Source organism: Alligator mississippiensis, chromosome 3 (assembly GCF_030867095.1).
Source record: "Alligator mississippiensis isolate rAllMis1 chromosome 3, rAllMis1, whole genome shotgun sequence".
Lineage (NCBI taxonomy): Eukaryota > Metazoa > Chordata > Crocodylia > Alligatoridae > Alligator > Alligator mississippiensis.
This window is the reverse complement of record NC_081826.1, coordinates 84,551,768-84,572,832: the sequence shown is the minus strand read 5'-3', so window position 1 is coordinate 84,572,832 and position 21,065 is coordinate 84,551,768. Positions and strand designations below refer to the sequence as shown.

Below are 21,065 nucleotides of genomic sequence, written 5' to 3'. Positions count from 1 at the left end.
GCACTTCCATCACAGAGATCAAGAAAAGAACAGGTACAGAGACTGAATTATCCTTTCATTTTCAAAGATGTTATTCTTGATTAGGTTTGAGATGGTATGAATTAGCTTGCACAATCTCTTCCCACAATGCACCTTCTCTGTGGCTGAACTGAAGGCTTCACTTTAAGGACAGTGTAACTAGCAATTTTCACAAATACAAAATTTACTTGGCAAAACTAAGAGTTGCTCTATGCTGCATACATCTGATTTCTTTGATCTGCAGATCAAATTGTTTCCATAAGCTTCTAGACTGGAGCAAAGATGAGAATTACACAATAATCAGAAAGAAAGTTTGGGGATCATAAGAGAAAGCCTCTCTGCCACTACTATTACTGCTTCTACAGTTCCTTCAGGAACATTAACCCAAGGCTCAGTTAGACTTATAAGATTTTCTTGTTGCTTCTATCGTTCATGCAGCAACATGATGTTCTTATAAAAGTATACATAAAAAGTACAAAAATAGTGTTGGTGCCAACTCCACTTTAGGGAAACAGTTGATGCAGTTGAGCCTTAGAGTGCCTCTTCTTTCTCTGCTGAACAAAACATTAAAATGCCTGTCATTTAATTTAAAATGCATGTCATTTTCAGAGACAGTTTGAATGGAGAATCTTGGATGGTGTCATGGGTAGAAAGCCACTGCACATTGAGATGAGATACATTCATGTAGTAAAGTTCAGGTCCAGATTCCCCACGTTTAGGAGTGCTTGTATTTGGGATTTGATAGGGATAGGGTTAAACCACAAAGGGGGCAAGGGACTGGAATTACCTCACAAGTATGATACTTTATACATAGCTAATTCCAGCTGAAGTGATCTTGTAGAAGGTTTCAAGCTCATAAAACCAGATACTGATACTTTCTGTGCACAACCCCATTAATTTCTGTGGGAATATTTAAGGAGTCAAGTACTATTCAGCATGGACAAGTGTGGCAGATCTGGCCAAGAGGGTTTCTGAGATAAGAATGAGGGGGTGAGAGAATGGAGTGGGAATAGACTGGGCATTAAAGTAGAGTAAGCTGTCGAATAACGTTATTAATTGAACTCAACTCCTGTGTGCTTGTGGGAACACTGGTAACCTCCCAAAACACCAGTGAAATATGTGACAGCTGAAAATTATGTCTGTGTGATAAAGGTTCTTGTTGAAGGCTCTGTAAAGATTAGACCAAGTGTTTTTTCTGTCATTTGTTCAGATATTAAGCTATATGTTGTTGTTAGAGCCTAATTAAAGTCAAAGATGTAGTGAGGCCTTGTATGTAGTATGAGGCCTAATAAATTTAGCAAAGCCTTGTAGAAGAGGTAGTAGGCCCTGTAGCGTAGTAAAAATTAACCTTATCAAAAGAATGCAAGGCTTGTACTGCTATTGGTCAGTCCTAAAGAAAGTTTGCAGTGGGAGAATCTGGATGGCTGTAAGTTATTAGCCTAGCTCAGAAGTTATAAATTGGCTGGCACATCTGGAAATCATTTAGAAGGAAGATGCAGCTTTGTAAACGAAGCTCCTGATTTAATATTAGCTGCTGGCCTGGATTCAGTGGGCCCGTGGATCTTGAGGAGCCCAAGGACTGAATACCAGGGTCCTTCCCGGTAACCCTTGGTAACCCTTGGACAGCGCTGATCGAGCTTTGCAGAAGAGAAACTTGTTGTACATCAGGCATCAGAGGGGACTGCCAATAAATTGCCAACGCAAATTATTATTGTCTGTCCTTGTTTTGTTATTTACACATAGTTGTGTGTTTGTTAAGTCAATAAACCTTTCTTACCTTTCTACCCCCGACCACACTCTCAATCCTGAACCCTCCGCAGGCGGCTGGGACAAAATACACAGCTGAAAAAGAGATTACATTTGAAAGTAAAATAACAGAATTAAGAAAAGTAGTTTTCCAGGTTCTCACACGTAGCTAGAGATTTCCTCATTTAAAAAATAGTTACAACTGTGCACAGATCTTTATCGGAAGGAATGAACCTATGCTGCAGAAACAAAGTGGGTGTGTGCAGTTGACTGAAGTTTGTTCCTCTGTCTCCTGTACACAGCATACTTAAAGAGCAACCTGTGTTTTCTTCTTGGCAGTTTCATCCCCCTCCCTCTTGCTGAGGAAAGACTTCCGGTGGGCCACATATTCTTTAGCTTACAATTTTGTTATTGATTGTGAGCGCCCCAGATAATCCTGTTCTCAGTTGGCTCTTTTAGAACTAGTCAATATTCTTATCCATCACAAGCTGCATCAAAAATGAAAGCACTAAAAATGGAAGCTTGTTTTAACCATAGCTTTCACCACTTGTGGATGGGCACCTCAGCAGGAATGGCTCTCAGGTGGCTCTTTTGAGTGATGAGCACATTGGCTAAAATTGTCCAGATCACTTAAGGGAATTAGGAGCCCAGTAGTTCTATTTTCAAAATGAAACTTCACTTCCTAGGTGCAAGACCGTTTGGGAACTCAGATTTAAATGCTGCTAATATTTTTATCTGTTATTCTACAAGAAAAGTAATGACACTTCTCAAAACTCATCTAGTTCTTCACAGGAAAATGTCAATCTATTTTCACATTAAAATTGAAAAGAACATATTGAGGCTAAAGACCACATTCCCCCTAAAAACTTGATGCATCTGATCTATCTACCTTAGGTACTATCCTGGCCCCTGTTACCAAGTCTGTATATGTATCTAGCTGTTATGACAAGTAACTGCTCAGATGCTTATTACCTATATTATAAACAGTTTAATGTTGTGCATTTGGCAGTGGTAGCTGATAACATATAATCAATTTTGCTGTTGGTCAGTACTTCCAGTCTCATGCTAGCCTGTCATTCCTCATTTGCACTGCTGTGGGTGCTTCTTGTTCTACCAATTTTTTTTTTTCAACTAGCCAGTTTTGTCACATTCAGGTGGATAAAACCCTCATATTTATCCTAGCTTAGTTATTATCACCTAAGCACAACCTAGATGCAAATTAAGATGGTCTTACTTAAAAATCAGTGGTTTTGCTCAGGTTACTGTGGTAGGATGCATCTGATTGCAACTGTCAGTCAAGGAACTGTGAAGCACCTCAATCACACCGCAAAGAAATGTCTGCTGATAACAGAAAGAGATAAAGGCTACAGCTTTGTCTACTGAAGTAAACAGTTTTACCCTTTACTTAAATCTCATTGCATTTTTATGAAGCTTAAATTACTACAATTTTCCTGCAGTGTAATCTTTTTGCTTAGGTAGGTCAGTTTGTCGTGCCTTGGTATCAGGCTGGTCCTGATTTGGCTTCAGGGGTATGTTCTCCTGACATTTAGATCAAGAATTCCCTGGGAAATCAGTCAAGAGATGTTGACATTGCTTCTGGCCATGTTCCAAATGGTTTAGTTTTACCCTCCTTCTTTATTTATTGTGGAGTCTATCTATACATAAATTGCACACCAAGTCCTATGCTAGGGAAGCAGGAAAGGGAGAGAGAGACTAAATGACTATTCATTCAAGTGATTCATTCAAGATTTTATTAGAGGCTTCACAAGAAACCCTATGGATGGATGACTGGTTAGCTTCCCTAGTCCTTATCTATTACCTATCTAATGTGACAGCTTGGAGACTGGTTGTTCTGTCAACTAAGTAAGAGTTAACAGCAGTAGAAAAAAACAAAATTGAAAATGAGGTAGGATTGGAATCAGCTGGAGGGCTGCTGGGCAGGACAGACTTTTTTTCCCTTTCATTTCTCTCTCTCATTTTTAACATTATTTGAAAAATAAAAGTGCAAAATAAACACTGTATTCTGTGTTCAGACCTAGCCAGAATCTCCTGCAGTTGCTCACAGAAGAAAATCCACCGCAGTTGTTGCCATAAAATGGTGTGGGGGACTCAGTGGGATTTAAATGGTGTATCATTACTGAGGTAAGAGGCAAATTGAAATTTAGTTACGGAAACAAACGCTTTTTTGGGGGGAGTGTAGTTGTCCACTTCATATGCAACAGCAGCTTTCCTATTCTGCAATTCTTTCCTACCCTTTTGAATAATGAGGTGCATAGAAATAATGGTTTGCACATCTCAAAGAGAAAAGATGTAGACATTTGTCTAAGTGGATGCAGCCAATGGGTCATTTCTTAGGCTTGTACCCAGAGGTGGATCCAGCCAGGATTTGATAAAGGGGGATGCAGCACTCCAGAGGTGGCTGCACTCCCTGCTCCCACCCTTCTCCCCCTGGTCCCCATGACTACAGGAGGCAAGCCCTCAGCAGCTGGTCCTGCAACTCTAAGCCCCAAGGAAGGTAAGCATTACCCCCACTCCCTTCCCTTCTGTGTTCAGACATAAAACCCCCCATCCCTTCCCTCACCATTCCCCCTCCCCACCCACTCCTGTCTGTCACTGGCAGGTGCTATCCTAGGAGTGAGATGAGCACCTGCCTTTTCTAGCTGGGCTGCACCAGGGCTGCACATGTGGGGACTGTGGCAGCAGCGCCAGTGACCAGGAGGCATGTTTCCCCTGCCTGTCCTTGGGCTGGCAGGGAACACACAGGGGGAACAGGCAGGGACAAGGAGTGCACCTGCCCACTATTGCCGCTGTTTCAATGCTGGGCTATGCAGCCCTGCTGGAGTAGGCAGAAGCTCCCATTTCTGCCCCCCCCAGCTGCAGGCTGGGGAGGGAGGGACATTAGAGGAAAAGGGTGGGGGCATGCCTTTGAACATGGAGCGGGGAAACACTTACCTTCTTTGAAACTTAGATCTCTGTCTGCTGCTCCGGTGGCATGGTCAAAAAGCAGGGTGCTGGAGTGCTATTGTACCCCCTCTGGATCTGCCCCTGCTTATGTTCATGGTCCTTACAGTTATTACAATGAGGACCACATTTTAAAAGGGAAATCCCACGGCTCATGAGTGAACAAGTGCATGCAATTGTGGGCTTACATTTCCAAGGCCAGAGGTTCCAGTTGCATGCACAAAGCAGATGGCTGCACATGCAAAAGGTAATTTTGTTCCCTCACTACCCATTTGCTCCTGCATTTATTCAACTTTCACTAGTTCTCTCTGTAAGTGGGTAAATAGCTACACACACACAATTGTAATAGATTCAGAGATTTTAAGGCCAGAAGGGACCATTAGATCATCTAGTCTGAACTCCTATATATCACAGGCCATTGAATTCCACACAGTTGCATCTCCATAGAGCGCAGTAACATACGTTTGGATGAATCATATCTTCCGGAAAGGCATTGAGTCCTGATTTGAAGACATCAAGAGATGGGGAATCCACCACTGTCTGTGGTACTTTGTTCCAGTGGTTAATCACCTTTGCTGTTAAAAATGTGTGTGCTATTTCTCATTTGAATTTGTCTGGCTTCAGCTTCCAGCCAGTGGTTCTTGTTATACCTTTCTCTGCTACATTGAAGAGACTTTTAGCATCCAGTATTTTTTTCCCATGTGGGTACTTACACGTTGTTATCAAGCCATCTCTCAATCTTCTTTTTGATAGGCTAAACTGACAGAGCTCTTCAAGGCTCTCACTACAAGACATTTTCTTAAATATTCTTTTTACTGCTTTTCTGTTCTCCTTCATTTTTTCATCATTCAGTTGAAAATGTGGACGCTAAACTATACACAGTATTGCTCTGCTCACCACACTCCCCTGTTTGTACGTCCAAGGGTCATGTTAGACCTTTTATCACAGCATTTCACTGGTAGCTCCTACTCAGGAGATTGTCTATAAAACTTCCTAAATCCTTTTAGGAGTCACTGCTGCCTAGGGTACAGCTCCCATCCTGTAAGTATGTTCTGCACTCCTTGTTTCTAGACATTTAATTTTGTTTCCTGGTGTGAATGTAAGTCTTGTTTGAATGGGCCCAAGTTATAGAACAATCTGACTACACTGTTGTCAGGAATATTGATCACCAGAGGCATAACAAGCAGTTTTTATGCTCTGAGCAGTGGTATTGGGCCTCCAAGTTGACACCTAGGGCTAGCGTGCTGCATGTCCACACTTAGTTCTGCTGCTGATAACCACACTGTTTGTCTTGGTGCAAGTCATGAATTTAATCAGCTATAATTTTAGATTGACTTTCAGATCATTGATGAAAGTGTTGAGGTAGCTTGCACAGCCTCTGACACCAACAAGTCAAATAATGCCAGTGGAACTCCACCAAAATTGCCCTTTAGAGGATGATTCCCCATTAGTTACTTTCGGACATGTCAGCCAGTTCTTAATCAATTTAACATGTGCTATATTGATAGTTTTTTGATCAGAATGTTGTACAGCATTAAGTCAATCACCTTCCAGAAGTTTAAGTATCTACACAACTACCTACTACCAAAAATTTGTGATCTCAAAGAATGAAAGCAGAGTGGTTTGACAAGACGTATTTGTAGAAAGATGGGACAAAGATCTTATGCCTGAAAATTGTCCCTATGTTCTCATGTTCTCACCCACAAGAAGAAATTGCTATAAAGCATTTAGGTATATCTATATTTGATTTGCTTAAATCAATACAGCAAATAAGTTACAGATCTTATCCGGTACCCAGATTTTTTGACCCCCAAGACCTCTGCTGCAATCATATGACCATCCCTTTATAGATTAAAAAAAGATTAAAATCTGCATATAGATAAGTTTTATATAGCTGCACTATAAATTTATATTGTACAGAATATACCAATATGTCTTTTATACTTGGAAAAGCTTGTTTTATTTCAGACTGTCTTTTGTTGGTTACAAAAGAAACTGTCCTCCTAACAATATGTATTTTATGTTTTCCTCCCAAATTTGATACTTTAGAGGCCACATCTACACGAGTGGCAGACTGTGCAGTAGGGCTGTGCAAAATTTTGCCAGCGGTTTTGATTTGACACTGTTTCGACTCATTTCGAGCTTGAAACAGCAAAATTGAATCTAAATGAAGGGCTTTGAAACAGGCTTGAAACAAAATGAGGCTAGTCAAAATGCGTTGAAAGTTTTGAAATGTTTGGAGTTTTGAAGCAGCCAGCAGCCAGGTGGTGGGAGACAGGGAGCACCAGGGCTGTGCTCCCAGTGGCTCCACAGCCCCATGTGGCTCAGTTGGGAGTGCAGCGCTGGCTCTCTCTGCCTCCCACAGCTGGGCTGCAGGAAGCAGATCACAATGCAGGAGAAAAGAACTCAGCCCAGCTGGGCTGTTTCCATCCCCAGCACTACGATGGGGCTAGGCTGAACCTGGGGCGGCAGCACCCGGCTTCCCTCCCTCATCTGGCAGGCAGATCGGGGGCCTGTAGCCCAGGGAGGACTGGCATAGCCCCTGCAGCCCTCCCGGGGTTGTGGGCCCCCATCCGCCTGCTGGATGAGAGGGGCTGTTTTGAGCTTCCCTGTTATAGCATATGGGCGAAACGTCAAAACAGTGCCACTGTTTCAACGAAACGGAATGGAATAGCGGTTTTGAATTGAAATTAAATTTGAAGTGAAACGCTGTTTCATCGAAACTTCAGAACTCAAGTTGAAATGGAACAGTGCCTTTTTGCACAGCCCTACTGTGCAGTTGTTATGCTGCAGTCATTTACCACTTGCTTAACCAAGTGGCAAATGACTGCGCAGTAACCAGGATTACTGCTGTACTGTCACTGCACAATTTTTTGTTAGATGCTACTGCACAGTAGCAACAAGCTATTGTACAGTAGTGTTGCCATCATGGTTCATGCCCAGCGACAGTACGGTGCCATAGCAATGAGCTCATTGCTACTGTGCCAGCAGTAGCTCATTGCTATGGTGCTGTAGCATCTCATGTAGATGCACCCACAAAGAATTATACCCAATGCCTTACAAGTAGTTAAAATGCCAGCCATTTTATGTAAAGATCTGAATCTTAGTTAGTTTTCTCTGAGCTAACTGGATAGTGGAGTCTGACAATGACATTTTACAAGTTAAGCTTTTTTGTTACACGACATTCTGCAGAAATGCAAAAACAGATAACACCTTTTCTCCTGAAATGCTTTGGAGAACAATAGTTTCATTTCTGACAGCATTTCATGTTCCTTTCATGCAAAAACAATGTAGATCAGATCTAATAGGTTGTGACAGAGGCCGCATTTACAAGAAACTGGTATATTTTATCGAGTTAATAAGAATTTAAGGTCAGAAGGGACCATTACAACCATTCATTTTGGTCTCTGTTGTAACACAGACAGAAGAATTTCACTTATGATTCCTATGCCTAACTGATGAATTTGAGAGTAGAAAAGAGTATGTATGCATACCTTAGAATTTTACTTAAGAAGGACATCTGATTTTGATTGGCAAGTTGTTTCATTGCTTAAATTATCTTTGTTAACACTGCCTCCTATTTCCAATGTGGACTTCAGTTCCAGATATTGGATCATTATGCTTTTTCCTGTTAAATTAAATAATCCTCTAATCCAGGGGTCTCCACCTCCTACCCCCTGGATCTGGACTCTGGAGCTCCTGGTGGGCTGCATCTAGAACCAACAGCAGGACACACAGTGGTAGTGGTGGGGCAAGTGGTATCAAGAGAGATCTAGGAGTTAATGCAGCCTTGGCTGCATACTGCTGACACACATCCCCAATGCGACTTCATACCCCAGATTTTGGCAGCAGGCCCCACCATTCCCTCTTCCCCCCTCACTCTATCTGCCCCCTCTAGGAGTCCCACAGGCCTTGTGATATGACTGTAAGGTGGATCTGGCCCATGGGCCATATATTTGACAGTCCTTGTCTAGCCTATTAACTATGCTTGTCCTAGAGCCACTGTTCATTGAATGGTAGAGAAAGGAATCAATAAAATGGGAAATCAGTGTTTTACAGGTTTTATTAAATGTGTATCTGGTTTTTCTCTTTTTAAAGAACATTTTCCAGATTGACCCTGCAATTGGCATTTTCTTTAGGGATATTAGAAAAAAAAGAGCTATACAGTAAATAAAGTGTTTTAAATATGTACCCCCAAATGCCCCCAAACAGGCAATATTCTGGAGTCCATTGGTAAAAATAGTTTTTTGTTCATTTTTTAAACTAGGGAATGTATTACAGACTGATGAATTTTGAGGCACTTTTCCATGGTGTGTAACTATAGACTCAGCAGCCTTTGCTTTCCTTCCACTACCATAGTTGGATGGGTACATCCAAAGCCCTGTTATCAACTCCTGTTTGAAGTGAATTTATTTAGGGAGAATTGTTTTGGTGAAAGCAGGTAGTGCATTAAAGCAGTGGAAACAGAAGCCCCAGATATGGCTAATCCTATCTTTTACCTCAAGGCTAAGAAGAGCTTGATCCCTGATTAAATAGACCTACCTTTATTGAGAGCTACTCCAGGAAGAGATGAAAATCTCCAAGGGATTTCCTTTTGCACATGGATATTCCGGACACATATATGCTAGACACCTATAATTCTTTATTGCTGGACAGTGTAAACCATGTGTCTGCTTACTTGATTGGCAAAAGGAAAGTTTTCACCACTGTTAGCAATGCAGAACTAACACATCTATGGAAGAGTAAGTAAGATTCTTTTCAGCTACACGCATCATCAACACAATTATCAGTGAAGCTCTGATTGTGGAATCTTTATTGCTGGTGGTGAAAGAAGCACCAGAAAAACATCTGGTCTGTTTTTCTGAATTTGCAGAGCTGGCAATCAGAAAAAAATATTTCTGACTTGTAACCTGAGCAGATTTGACAGGGAAGTCACTGAGAAGGATTGAATACACAACTCCACAAAGTTATTTTTGCAGATGGTTTGCTGACTGTGACTTAGCTTTAACAAATGTCCTGAAAACACCTCAATAGGTCTGTCCCTTTGAATACAGGCTGCTCTCTCTGAAAATGAATCTTAAGGAGTTTAGCGAACACTGTGCCTTAACTGTGCCGTCAGTCTCGAGCAGCCCATTAAATTCTTCAGTTGTTAATGTATTTTGTTTCTTAGAAACTCTTAGAACTACTTCATTTCAAGGAAATAAATAAGAAAATAGTGCAGAAGAATAGAATCATAAAAACCCTTTTCTAATTCTTGTTAATAGGATTTGACAGTTTGAACCATGTCTCATTGATTTGACTGTTACAAGAAAAAATGAATCTGGGTGCAGCTGTGACAAACAATTTGCTGAGTAATTGGGCAGCTTCTCTGTACCATTTAATTCTGTTTTAACATAAATAGAGTAGACACTTCCCAGAAACCCCTTGCTGAGAGATACCTATGACATAGAGGAATTACCAGCAGAGATAATGCATAGGTCCCATAATTACTGGCACAAGGAACATGTTAGAGGTGGGGAAGGTGCAAACAGTTAAGGACACAGTGGGCACATGCAGTAATCTGTTTTAGTTAATGTACATTAAATCTAGTACTTCCACTATGAGGTACTAAGAAAATGTGCATTAGTCTGTCTTAATATGCATTAATTAAAGAGCATGGTTTAAGTGACGCTTAATGTGCATTAGCTTATTTTAATGTGCATTAACTAAATAGCATGTGGCACCTATACATGAGCAGCAAAGGTGTTCCAATGTGTTGTAATTACAGTGCATTGGAGCTGCTTTAATTAAGCACCCTAGCCCTAACCCCTCCCACTCCCAGAGCATGTGTATAAACACCTGTGGTTTTTTAGTGGCGCTTTAATGTGCATTAAAATAGGCTAATATGCATTAAAGTGCACTTGTAGACATGCCCACAGTATCTGTACCATGATGAGTTGTGGTTATCTTCAGCTGATGAGTATGCCTTGGGGATCTGGGGGGCTGTAACACAGTCCCCGTACCAGGGCAAGGCAGAGCACCATTACCAACTACCTTGGCTGCACTCAGCAGATGCTGGATGTAACAGAGAATAAGACCCATTGGAAAGTGTCATGGAATAAACAATACTAAGTGAAGTAAGTTACCTGATAATGCCATGCACATATAACTTACCTTTCTTCTTGAGTACATGCCACTGTAGATTTCACCACTGGGTATCAGCCTCAGTTCCTTTTTATTGCCCGTGGAAGCAAGATGGATCCTGGCAAACAGTTGAGTTACAAATTCATAATTTAGGCTAAACATTTCTACATCTCTCTTCTGGCTTTATGGCTAGATCCAGTGAATGTGTAGAAAGAGATGTGAGAAGCAAGAATTCTTGTGGGTGATATCTTTTATTAGACCAACTGCATGGTTGGGACAGGTATAGACAATATAAAGTTTTACACTACCCTTCCTCAAGTACCTGAGACCTGAGGAAAGGTACCGTGGTACCTGAAAGCTTGTCTATATTTGTCTCAACCATGCAGTCAATTGAATAAAAGATACCAACCCCTAGAATTCTTGATTCTCACATATTTCCTTGACCATTACAACAACAACATCACTTCACTGGAAAGGATACTTGTTTCTGTACCTGTTTGGCTTGTTCCATCTCTGATCATGACTTCTATCATGAACAAATGAGAGCGGTCACCTGAACCACCTGTAACCGACATTGTGTCAGCAGGGAGCTCCCACTTGTTTGCCATAGAAGACAATACCTGATGTCTAAACTTCCAGTGGCCTGAGCCAGATCTAGCATGAGCCAAGGCTCCTTAACACATGCCTTTGTCCTTCTCAAGACAATGTATGCTTTCCTACCAATTTCTTTGATAACTAGAATCCAAAATTGGATGAATCAAGTTCTTAGTCATTATGATAACATCTTGGACCCAAGCATATTGAGCAAGACCATTCTGGCTGTTAGGCTTGTTACAGTTTCAAGGGGATCATCTATTTACCTTATTTGTTTGGATAAGATGTTCCTTACCTCAACATTCACATGCCACTTTCACGTACATTCATCTTTGCATAACTTGGAGTATCAAAATTCCTGTGAGGACTCTTTCAGTCTTCTGTGGCCTCTGTCCTGCAGTGAGAGATACTATTTTTAGGTGAGACATCCGTGCTGCCCATCTAAACATCATGGATACTTCCTTTAAAACAATCAAAGTGACAATCAGGATGATTAAAATGTTAAGAATATTTTAACCTGCTATCAACTGGTTGTCAAGCCTTTCTCCAAATGTCAAGGCACAATCCATCAGGGGACAGAAATGGACCAGTGTGTGGGACTGGCAAGACAGCCAGATGGAGGTATTTGGTAAATATTATGCACCTGACATAACAGCTAAGTCAAATGTTAAGTTTGGGAATACACCAGTGTCTGATAGAGTAATTCAGCTGAAACGCCTCTTCCTCACCCATTACCCAGAGAAGATACTGCTTGTCCACCACCCACAATGGGACACAGGCTGAAAGAAGAAACAGTTTACCCTAATTGTGGTTCTTTAAGATACAGCCATTAATGTGGATTGTGTTACCCATTCCTTGTTTCTGCTTTTCAGAGTCCTCAGGCTTTGAAATATGAAGAAGCCAAGATAGGTTTATGGTGCTCTACTTTTTATCTAGTAGTATAAGGAGGCAGAAGGTGCTAGTGTAGGCCCAACACACTGCTCTTCAGGAAACTTTGGCCTCCTGTGTAGGAGATGCTGTCAGGTCCATGTGCTCTCAGTATCTTAAAGAACCATGAGATGCTGTAGGGTTAAGTACTAGTTCTTTTTACTGGCAAAGGAAAGAACTCTGCATTCCATTTACTTTAAAGTATTTTCAGGCAGCATGCACAGGAGAAAGAATATAGAAGCTTATAAGACCCCATTTTGGCTGAAAAAGGTGCACTTTCATTCATCATTCAATTGAGGGGTCTGGAATAGAACATCAGGCAGGAGAAGAAATAAACACTTGACTTTCAGGTGAATGTCATTTGTTTGAAAACTGAAGAATTTAAGCCATATAAAGAAAGCTGAAGAAAACCTAAGATTTTCAAGAGCGCTACACTCCAGAGATTTTGGACAATTGGAAGATGTGGGAGGCTTTTTAAGCATTTCAATGGAAAGTGTCTTGCAGCAATAGAACGTTCTTGTTGAAAAAGAGACATTTCCATATTACTTCCTTGTATGTGGGTGATATTGAAAAGCCTGGACCATTTCAGAGGTTTGGGAACACTAGCAATTTGCTAGGGTTTTGTGACAGGTCCAAAAAAAGGAAAACAAATGCTTCTGGGAAACCCTATAATTGTTCAGTTTCTGTGGTTTTGTTACTGAGCCAAAACAAGGGATGAAGGCATTATACCAGTACAAAGCCCAACTACAGCAGATTTTATAGGACAAGTTTCCAGCTTCTCTCATTCAACATGTGCCCAGCTCTGCAACTAGTACAGCAGGGAGAATAAAAGCAGCTTCCAGTGAAAAAGATACTGGTGGGAGAGCTTGTCTTTGGAAAATTGTAATAAATGGAAGGAATACATCTGTGCTCCCAAAAGAAAAGATACCCTGAAAATGATAGAGAAAATATCTTGAAATACTGTGAAATACTTTCTCCCCCCTTCTTAATTGGCTTGCTAATAAAGGAACTGGCTTGGACACAATAGCCTGAAACATGGTTGCCTTGCAGGAATGTTTCTATGCCCTCTCATGAGAACAAATGGGGGATTGAAGTTGTACTTACTTTTTTTCTTAATTCTTTAATACTATAGAAACAATTTTTAAAATCTGGAGACCTAGGATCATGCTCCTAAATATAGATTTAGGCACCTCAGTAAAAGTGGTCAGATGTTCAGATATGCCGAGTATCTGCAGCTCCTACTGATTTTAGTTGCAGCAGGGACTGTTCAGCGCTAAAAAAAGTCATGTAAGTCCACTTCTTTTAAGGCAGCATGTGGATTTACATTCAACTAAGTTTAGAAATTTGGTCCTGAATAACACTTTTCATTTAAAGTAGAACAGGAAATTGTTGTAAACCAAAATTCCATTAAGTTACTAGATACAAGGAATGCAATATCAGGTCTGTTTGTGTGACAGGTAATAGCCTGGAAATGGCTAAAGAGATCTGGGAGGGCATTTAGCTATCAGGAGCAAGGGAGAAAGAGTGAGATTAATTTTTGTACAACCTTGATTTTTTAAAAGGCCTTATTTTGCCCTGCTGCCCTACAAGTTTGTCAGGGTCACTCCTGAAGACCATAAATCTCACCCTTCCTGAGAACTGAATTTATCTTGGATATACAAGATTTACATCAGTAGGGCAGTAAGTTTCTTAGGGTATCTCTTTCAGCCACAATTGATGTTTCCCTTCGCCTTCCAAGATACTCCTCCTCACTCCTCCCCCCAGTCAAAGTAATAGGCAAAAATGACTAGTGCTGTCTGAAATTCAGGAAGGCAGGTAGGGAATGGGGGGGGGGGGGGGGGGGGGGGAGGAAGAGGAAAGAAAGAGGGTGTTACAGATTGCTGCAGCATAGTTTCATAGTAGCTAGGGTCAGGAGGGACCTGAACAGATCATCTAGCCTGACCCCCTGCCACAGACAGGAATGAATGCTGGGTTCACAAGACCCCAGACAGGTGATCATCCAACCTCCCCTTGAATTTGCCCAAGGTAGGGGCGAGGACCACTTCCCTGGGAAGTTGGTTCCAGATTTTGGCCACCCTAACTGTAAAATATTGCCTTCTGATCTCTAACCTAAACCTATTCTCCATCAGCTTATTACCTCTGCTCCTTGTCACCCCAGGTGGTGCTGGGGAGAAAAGGGCTCTGCCTATTTGCTGTTGATTTCCCCTGATGAGTTTGTAGGCAGTTACCAGGTCCCCTCTCAGCCTCCTCTTGCTGAGGCTGAACAGGTTCAGGTCTCTCAGTCTCTCCTTGTAGGACCTGTCCTGCTGCCCTCTCACCAAGCAGGTGGCCCTCCTCTGAACCCTCTCCAGGCTGGCCACATCCCTTTTGAAGTGCGGTGCCCAGTACTGGACGCAATACTCCAACTGCAGCCTGACTGAAGTCGCATAGAGGGGGAGTATCACCTCTCTGGACCAGCTTGAGATGTGTCTTTTGATGCATGACAAGGTATGGCTGGCCTTGCTGGCTGCGGTCTGGCATTGGTGGCTCATGTTCATCTTGGAGTCGATAATGACTCCGAGATCCCTTTCCACCTCTGTGCTTTCAAGAGGGGAACTCCCCAGCCTGCATGTATGCTGTGGATTCCTTCTCCCAAGGTGCAGCACCCTGCATTTATCTACATTGAACCCCATCCTATTCTCATCTGCCTACTTTTGTAGTCTGTCTAAATCTAGTTGCAGCCTCTCTTTCCCTTCAAGTGTGTCCACTTTGCCCCACATCTTAGTGTCATCAACAAACTTGGACAGCGTGCTTTTCACCCCCTTGTCCAAGTCGCCGATGAAGATGTTAAAAAGTGCGGACCCGAGGACCGAGCCCTGGGGTACCCCACTGCTCACATCTCGCCAGGTTGAGTACAAAACCTATCCACCACTACTCTCTGGGTGCGCCCCATCAGCCAATATTTTACCCATCCAACTGTGTAGGCATTAATGCCACAGTCACTTAATTTATTGATGAGGATGGGATAAGAGACAGTGTCAAAGGCCTTCTTAAAGTCGAGAAAGACTACGTCCATAGTGACACCATCATCCAAGGATTTAGTTACTTGATCATAAAAGGCAATTAAGTTGGTCAGACAGGACCTGCCTTTGATGAACCCATGCTGATTGCCCCTGAGCATGATTTCCCCTGCAGGCCCCCCACAGATACGCTCCTTGATGATTCTCTCCAAGATCTTCCCGAGCACCAAGGTGAGGTTTACAGGCCTATAGTTACTTGGTTTCTCCTTCCTCCCTTTTTTGAAAATTGGGACCACATTAGCCAGTTTCCAATCCCCCCGGCACCTGGCCAGATGACCACGAATGCTCATACAGCCGGGCCAAGGGCTCCGCGATGACCGCTGCCTGCTCCCTCAACACCCTTGGGTGGAGGGCATCTGGACCTGCAGATTTAAAAATGTCTAGCCCTTCCAGGAGATCCCTAACTACATCTGCACTGACTGAAGGCCTGACAGAGCTATCCCCAAGATTGTCCCTACCTCTGGTAGGTGGGATGTCCTGGTCCCTGTTCAAGAAAACAGAGGCAAAGAAACTGTTAAAAATATCAGCTTTCTTGTCTGGCGTAGCCACAAGATTACCGTTTGCATTTTGCAGGGGCCCTACATTGCCTGGTGCCCTCGTCTTGCTCCCAATGTACTTGAAAAAGGACTTTTTGTTGTCCTTAATCCTGGACGCTAGCCTGAGCTCCATCTCTGCCTTGGCCTTCCTAATAGCCCTCCTACACTCCCAGGCTGAGGAGGAGTACTCCTCCTTGGTGATAGCTCCTCCCTTCCACTGGTTGTACGCCCCCCTTTTAGTACTCAGGCATTGCTGAATGCCCTTGCTGAGCCAAGGGGGTCTTTGAGCACTCTTACCCTGCTTGCTTCTCTCAGGGACTGTTATCCTTTGGGCCTGGAGGATCGCCCCCTTAAGGTATGACCATCCCTCGTGGACTCCCATCTCCTCTACCTTCTGGGCCCTCAGTACCTCCCCCACTAGTCTCCTAAGCTCATTGAAGTTGGCCCTTCTGAAGTCAAGGGCTTTAGCCTTGGTGTAAGCCCTTGATACCCTGCGTTGGATAGTGAAATCCAGCAGGTGATGATCACTATTGCCCAGGGGGTCAAGGATCTGCAGTCCCCTCACCAGGTCATCCCCTGTGGCCAGGACCAGGTCCAGCAAGGCGTTACCCCTAGTGGGGCTGTGCACTTCCTGGATAAGTTGAAGGTCCTGTAATACAGCCAGGAACCTATGTGAGCAGTCAGACCTGGCTGTCTGCTCCTCCCAGCAAATGTCTGGGTAGTTTAGGTCACCCATGACAATAACATCCCTTGACCTAACCACCTCCATAAGCTGACTGGAGAAGTCCTGGTCCAGCTCTTCCCCCGGTTGGGTGGTCTGTAATAGACACCCACCGTAAGGTCCCTTTCACCACGCCCCCCTTGTAGTTTGACCCATAGTGTCTCTGCCCGACCCTCCTCTAACCCGAAGCTAATCCTTGATGATGTGAGGTGCTCTTTGACATAGAGCGCAACCCCTGCATCTTTCCTTTCTGTCCTGTCTCTTCTATATAGGGTGTATCCCCGAACACCCGCTGCCCAGTTGTAGGTAGGGTCCCACCAGGTTTTTGTGAGCCCTACTAAGTCTGGGTTCTTACTCGCAATCAGGAGGCACAGTTCCTCCTGCTTACACCCCATGCTACGAGCATGTGTAGAGGCACCTGATGCCTCCTGGGGGTGCACATGCCTCCCTCCCACTCCCAGAACTGTTGTGGCCCCCTACTCCCAGGACACTGATGCTTACCTCAGCTTCCCTTCCTCTTGTTACCCTGCGTGCTGGTGAAGCATCCTCTCTACTCGAAGCAGCCCCTTCCCCCAGCAAAGCTAGTTTAAAGCCCACCGTATGAGATCAGCCAACCTAGAAGAAAAGATACGTCTGCCCTTAGGGGAGAGGTGAAGCCCATCCCACCCAGCATGCCCTCCTTACAAAAACATGGGCCGTTGTCAAAAAACCTGAAGCCTGCCTGCATAAGCTCTTAAAAATCTGACAGGCTCTTGGCTCCTACAGTCCCTCATGTTCAATGGTGATATTAAAGAGAACAGCAGATCACCACTAGCTAAAACGTCACAGTTCATACATCCTTCAAATTACAGCCCCATATCTTCACCTTCATCACTTCAACCTGGGCAAGCAAACAACGCAAAAAATAGGATGCAAGCTGGAAAATCCTGTGCGAGAGTCCAGATTCATTTGGGATAGACTAGAGTAACTCACAACATGCCAGGCTCCAGCTGATAAGACACTTACAGCACCACACAATATATTAGACATGTGCATATATATGCACATATCAAGATATGCACATATATATGCTCTACCAAACTCTCTCCTCTTCTCTCTGTAATGTTTGCTTCTGATGTGCTTCTCTAGAATTTGATATTAGAGCATCGCTATGTATGGAATATTCACTGAAATGAAACAAGTTATTAGCGACTGGAATAAAACTAAGATGAGATTTTGCATTGCTGCTCCATCAGTTGCAGGTTAGACACAAGGGCTGGAGCAGTGTAAACATGCCCTTCTCCCATGCTAGACAACCTGGCTGTCATTTGACGTTGAATCAGTTCTTGGCCAAACTTTAAAAATTCATGCTGTTTTGAAACAGAGCTCTGATTCTTGGAACTGCCAACTGCACAAAATGGAAGCAAAACAATTCAGTGAATTATTTGAACCAATTGGAAAGTGCTCAATTTTCTCCAAAACCTTCCAAATAAGATCTGAAGCAAGGTTTCTCCTATCCTGAGTAGAATACTCAATGTAGTTTAAAGGCAGTATAATTATACCTAGCTGTTAAGCAGTTCTCATCATTCACAGAGTTTGAAGCACATTACAAAAGAGTTCAGTATCATTATTCCCACTTTACAGACAGGGAAACTGAAATGCAGACAAAGAAGTGATTTGCCATGGGTAACACAGCATGTCAGTCACAGAACTAGAAATAGGACTCTGTTCTCTCAAGTTCCAATCTAGTGCTTTGTCTACCTATGCTTTTTTACCCAATGCACAAAACCTGTCTAATTCAGTGCCACAAGACTTGGAACTCTCTCTCTATCTTTTTTTTTAAAGGTAGGATTTTTTAGGGTGATATTTTTTATTGGACCAATACAAATATCACCTTAAGAAATCCTTGACTCTCACATAGTTTCTGGATCATCATGGCTACAACATCACTCTTACACTACCAAAGACAGGATTAGAAATTCATATGAACAATGAGAACATCTCTAATTCAATTAGATAAACTAAAAGAGATAAGATCTAAACCTGCATCTTTTGCAGTATAGGTTAACCATTATCTGAGTTAGAAAGATATTTCCCCTGTTCAGCCCATATTCTTTAACTTTCATGATCTTGCAGTGTCCTCTGAAACAAACGGTTAGATTTTGCCTATTAGACAGTGAGGCCAGATTCGTTTATTAATTTTTAAAGTATCACAGCAGGGTACAGAACTGATGACAGTTAAAAATATGTGCACTAACATGACAGTTAAAAATATGTGCTTTAAGTGTTGTTAGTCTGCAAGCCCAGGACATTTATTTAAAATACTTTATATAAAAACATGCATACACCTAGCTTCTTAGTGCACTGATCCTGGGAGGGAGGGCTATGGGGTGCGCTACAGCCACCCCCAAATTTACCGTAGCCCCCTTCCCAGCATTGCTGCCACCTGCCCTGAATGCAGCCACAGCCCAGCACCCCCGCTGGGAAGAGGCTGGAGTAGCCCCCAGCCCTGAACCTGCAGCAGGCAGCCCGCCCTTGCCCTGCACGTAGATCTGGGGGGCACATGCCCCCCGTGCCTCCACCAGAGATGTGAGCAGCAGTGGGGAGCCACCCCCTCTCCCTGCTCCTGGACAGCTGCCCGTGACTCTGCCCCATGCCTCGCCTTGGCTGGGCAGTGCCTGCCCTGCCCCTGTCCCACTTCCTCCCTCACCATGGGGGCCTTGACATGCCCATTCCCACCACTTCCCCTGCATAGACTTACTGGCCAAATGCTGCTCTCCAAGGTGCATGAGGTGAGGAATGCAGCCAGGCATGTTGTGGCTGCACATATGAACATGGCATTTATCGATGACATTAACAGCTACACTGGTCAAAGAAAGCCGATTGCTGATAATGTCAATTTTCCTTTTATGGGTGCCAATCCGATATGGACCAATATACTGGTGCACCTCTATTTCCTAGAGTTCTATTAGTTTCATTTCAGACTTCAAAAGTGTCATTTTCTCAATTGGCCATCTTCAGCAACCATGCTACTACCATGCTATAGGGCCAAATCAGCACCAGAAAGATTAGCGCCTTCTGGGGAATTTACAGCAAAGCATCTGCACAAGGAACATAAATAAAGGCATGAGCACACACAGCTGCATGATGTAGTTTTATTTGCCAAGTGAGTGTTGATGCTTTTAAAACAAGGCATACTTATTTTCCTCATTTAGCTCAAATAAACTTCTACATTTAGCTCAAATAAACTGCTAAATTGCTTCAGGAGAGAGGCAATACTGTCTAGTGAATAGAAAAGGAGAATGTAGCTAAGTTCTAATCCAGCATTTAGATAGTTTTACTGTAATACCTTCACCTAGTCAATCACATAGGTGGTGGGAAGGGGTGCTAATGGGGTTTGTCCCCCCCAAATGCAGCAGTAGGGTGACAAGGCAGCCTGGATGCGGTGTTCCAGTGGCTGCAGCAGGGATGGGGAGGGGCACGCATGCAGTGGTGAAGGAGGGAATTGGGCTGGGGTTAGGAGACAGACAGGCACTGCACAGCCAGGGCAGGGGCCTGAGCCCTGAGCGGTTCATCCAGGGGCCATATGTCTCCAGACCTGTGTGGGGCAGGGCAGGGCAGGGCAGGGCAGGCTGCCACCGCATGCTGGGGTCAGGGCTGTGCTGGGCTCTTCCCGGCAGGTGGGGCTGAGCTGGGCAGCACTTGGAGCGGGTGGCAGCGGCACTAGGAGGGAGACTATGGCAGGGGGTGCTGCAGCCATTCCAAAATTCATTCTAGCCCCCTCAACCCCCCTCTCAGTGCCACCACTGCCCACCCCAAGCACAATGCAACCCAGCCCTTGCTGGGAAGAGCCTAGCACAGCCCCAGCCCCAGCCTGCAGCAGCAGCCTGCCCTGCCCTGCCCTGATCCGGAAGCACATGCTCCCCCATGCCCTCCCAGGGTGCGTGTAGCGGTGGGCACCACTTCCCCAGGCGAGCTGTGGCTCTGTCTCATGCCCGCCCCAGCTGGGCAGTGCCTGCCCCAGCCCCACACCTTCCCCCTCATGTGGCCCTTTCCCCTCCCCCACCCCTTCCCCCACAGACTTACCTGCTGGGGGGGAGGGGTGTGCATGTGTGCTCAGCCCCACAACATTTTTTTCCTTCCTCTGCTTATGGTCATTTAACTACTCTGTAACTGAGTTTACGGTCCTGGGTATGACTGTAAACTACATCCAACTGGAGGGCTTGGTGGCAACAAAGTAGTGTTACCCATGGGGGGTAGCTCCTACAATATACCACAATGTTGCAACCCCAGATTAAGGCGAGTATAGGATTCCCCAATACCCTAGCCCCCACTGCCTTGTGGGTATTCTTTGATTGGAGTAAGGCTAAGGGACATCACCATGACAGAAACCCACCCTTG

General features: G+C 43.9%; 1 protein-coding gene and 1 long non-coding RNA gene across 3 annotated transcripts in view; one reads left to right on the top strand and one right to left on the bottom strand.

Annotated features, from left to right (window-relative positions):
• Positions 1-10,962, bottom strand: part of AQP4 (aquaporin 4) — a 31,264-nt gene extending 20,302 nt beyond the window's left edge. For both annotated transcript variants that reach the window (XM_019487427.2, XM_059724154.1), the window contains exons 1-2: positions 10,879-10,962; positions 1,796-1,860 (exon numbers count right to left, since the gene is read on the bottom strand). The gene's annotated coding sequence lies outside the window, so the exon portion shown is untranslated. The remainder of the gene's footprint in view (positions 1-1,795; positions 1,861-10,878) is intronic.
• The window catches only part of LOC132249327 (uncharacterized), a 257,790-nt gene that overhangs the window by 220,650 nt on the left and 16,075 nt on the right, over positions 1-21,065 (top strand). The window lies entirely within an intron of this gene.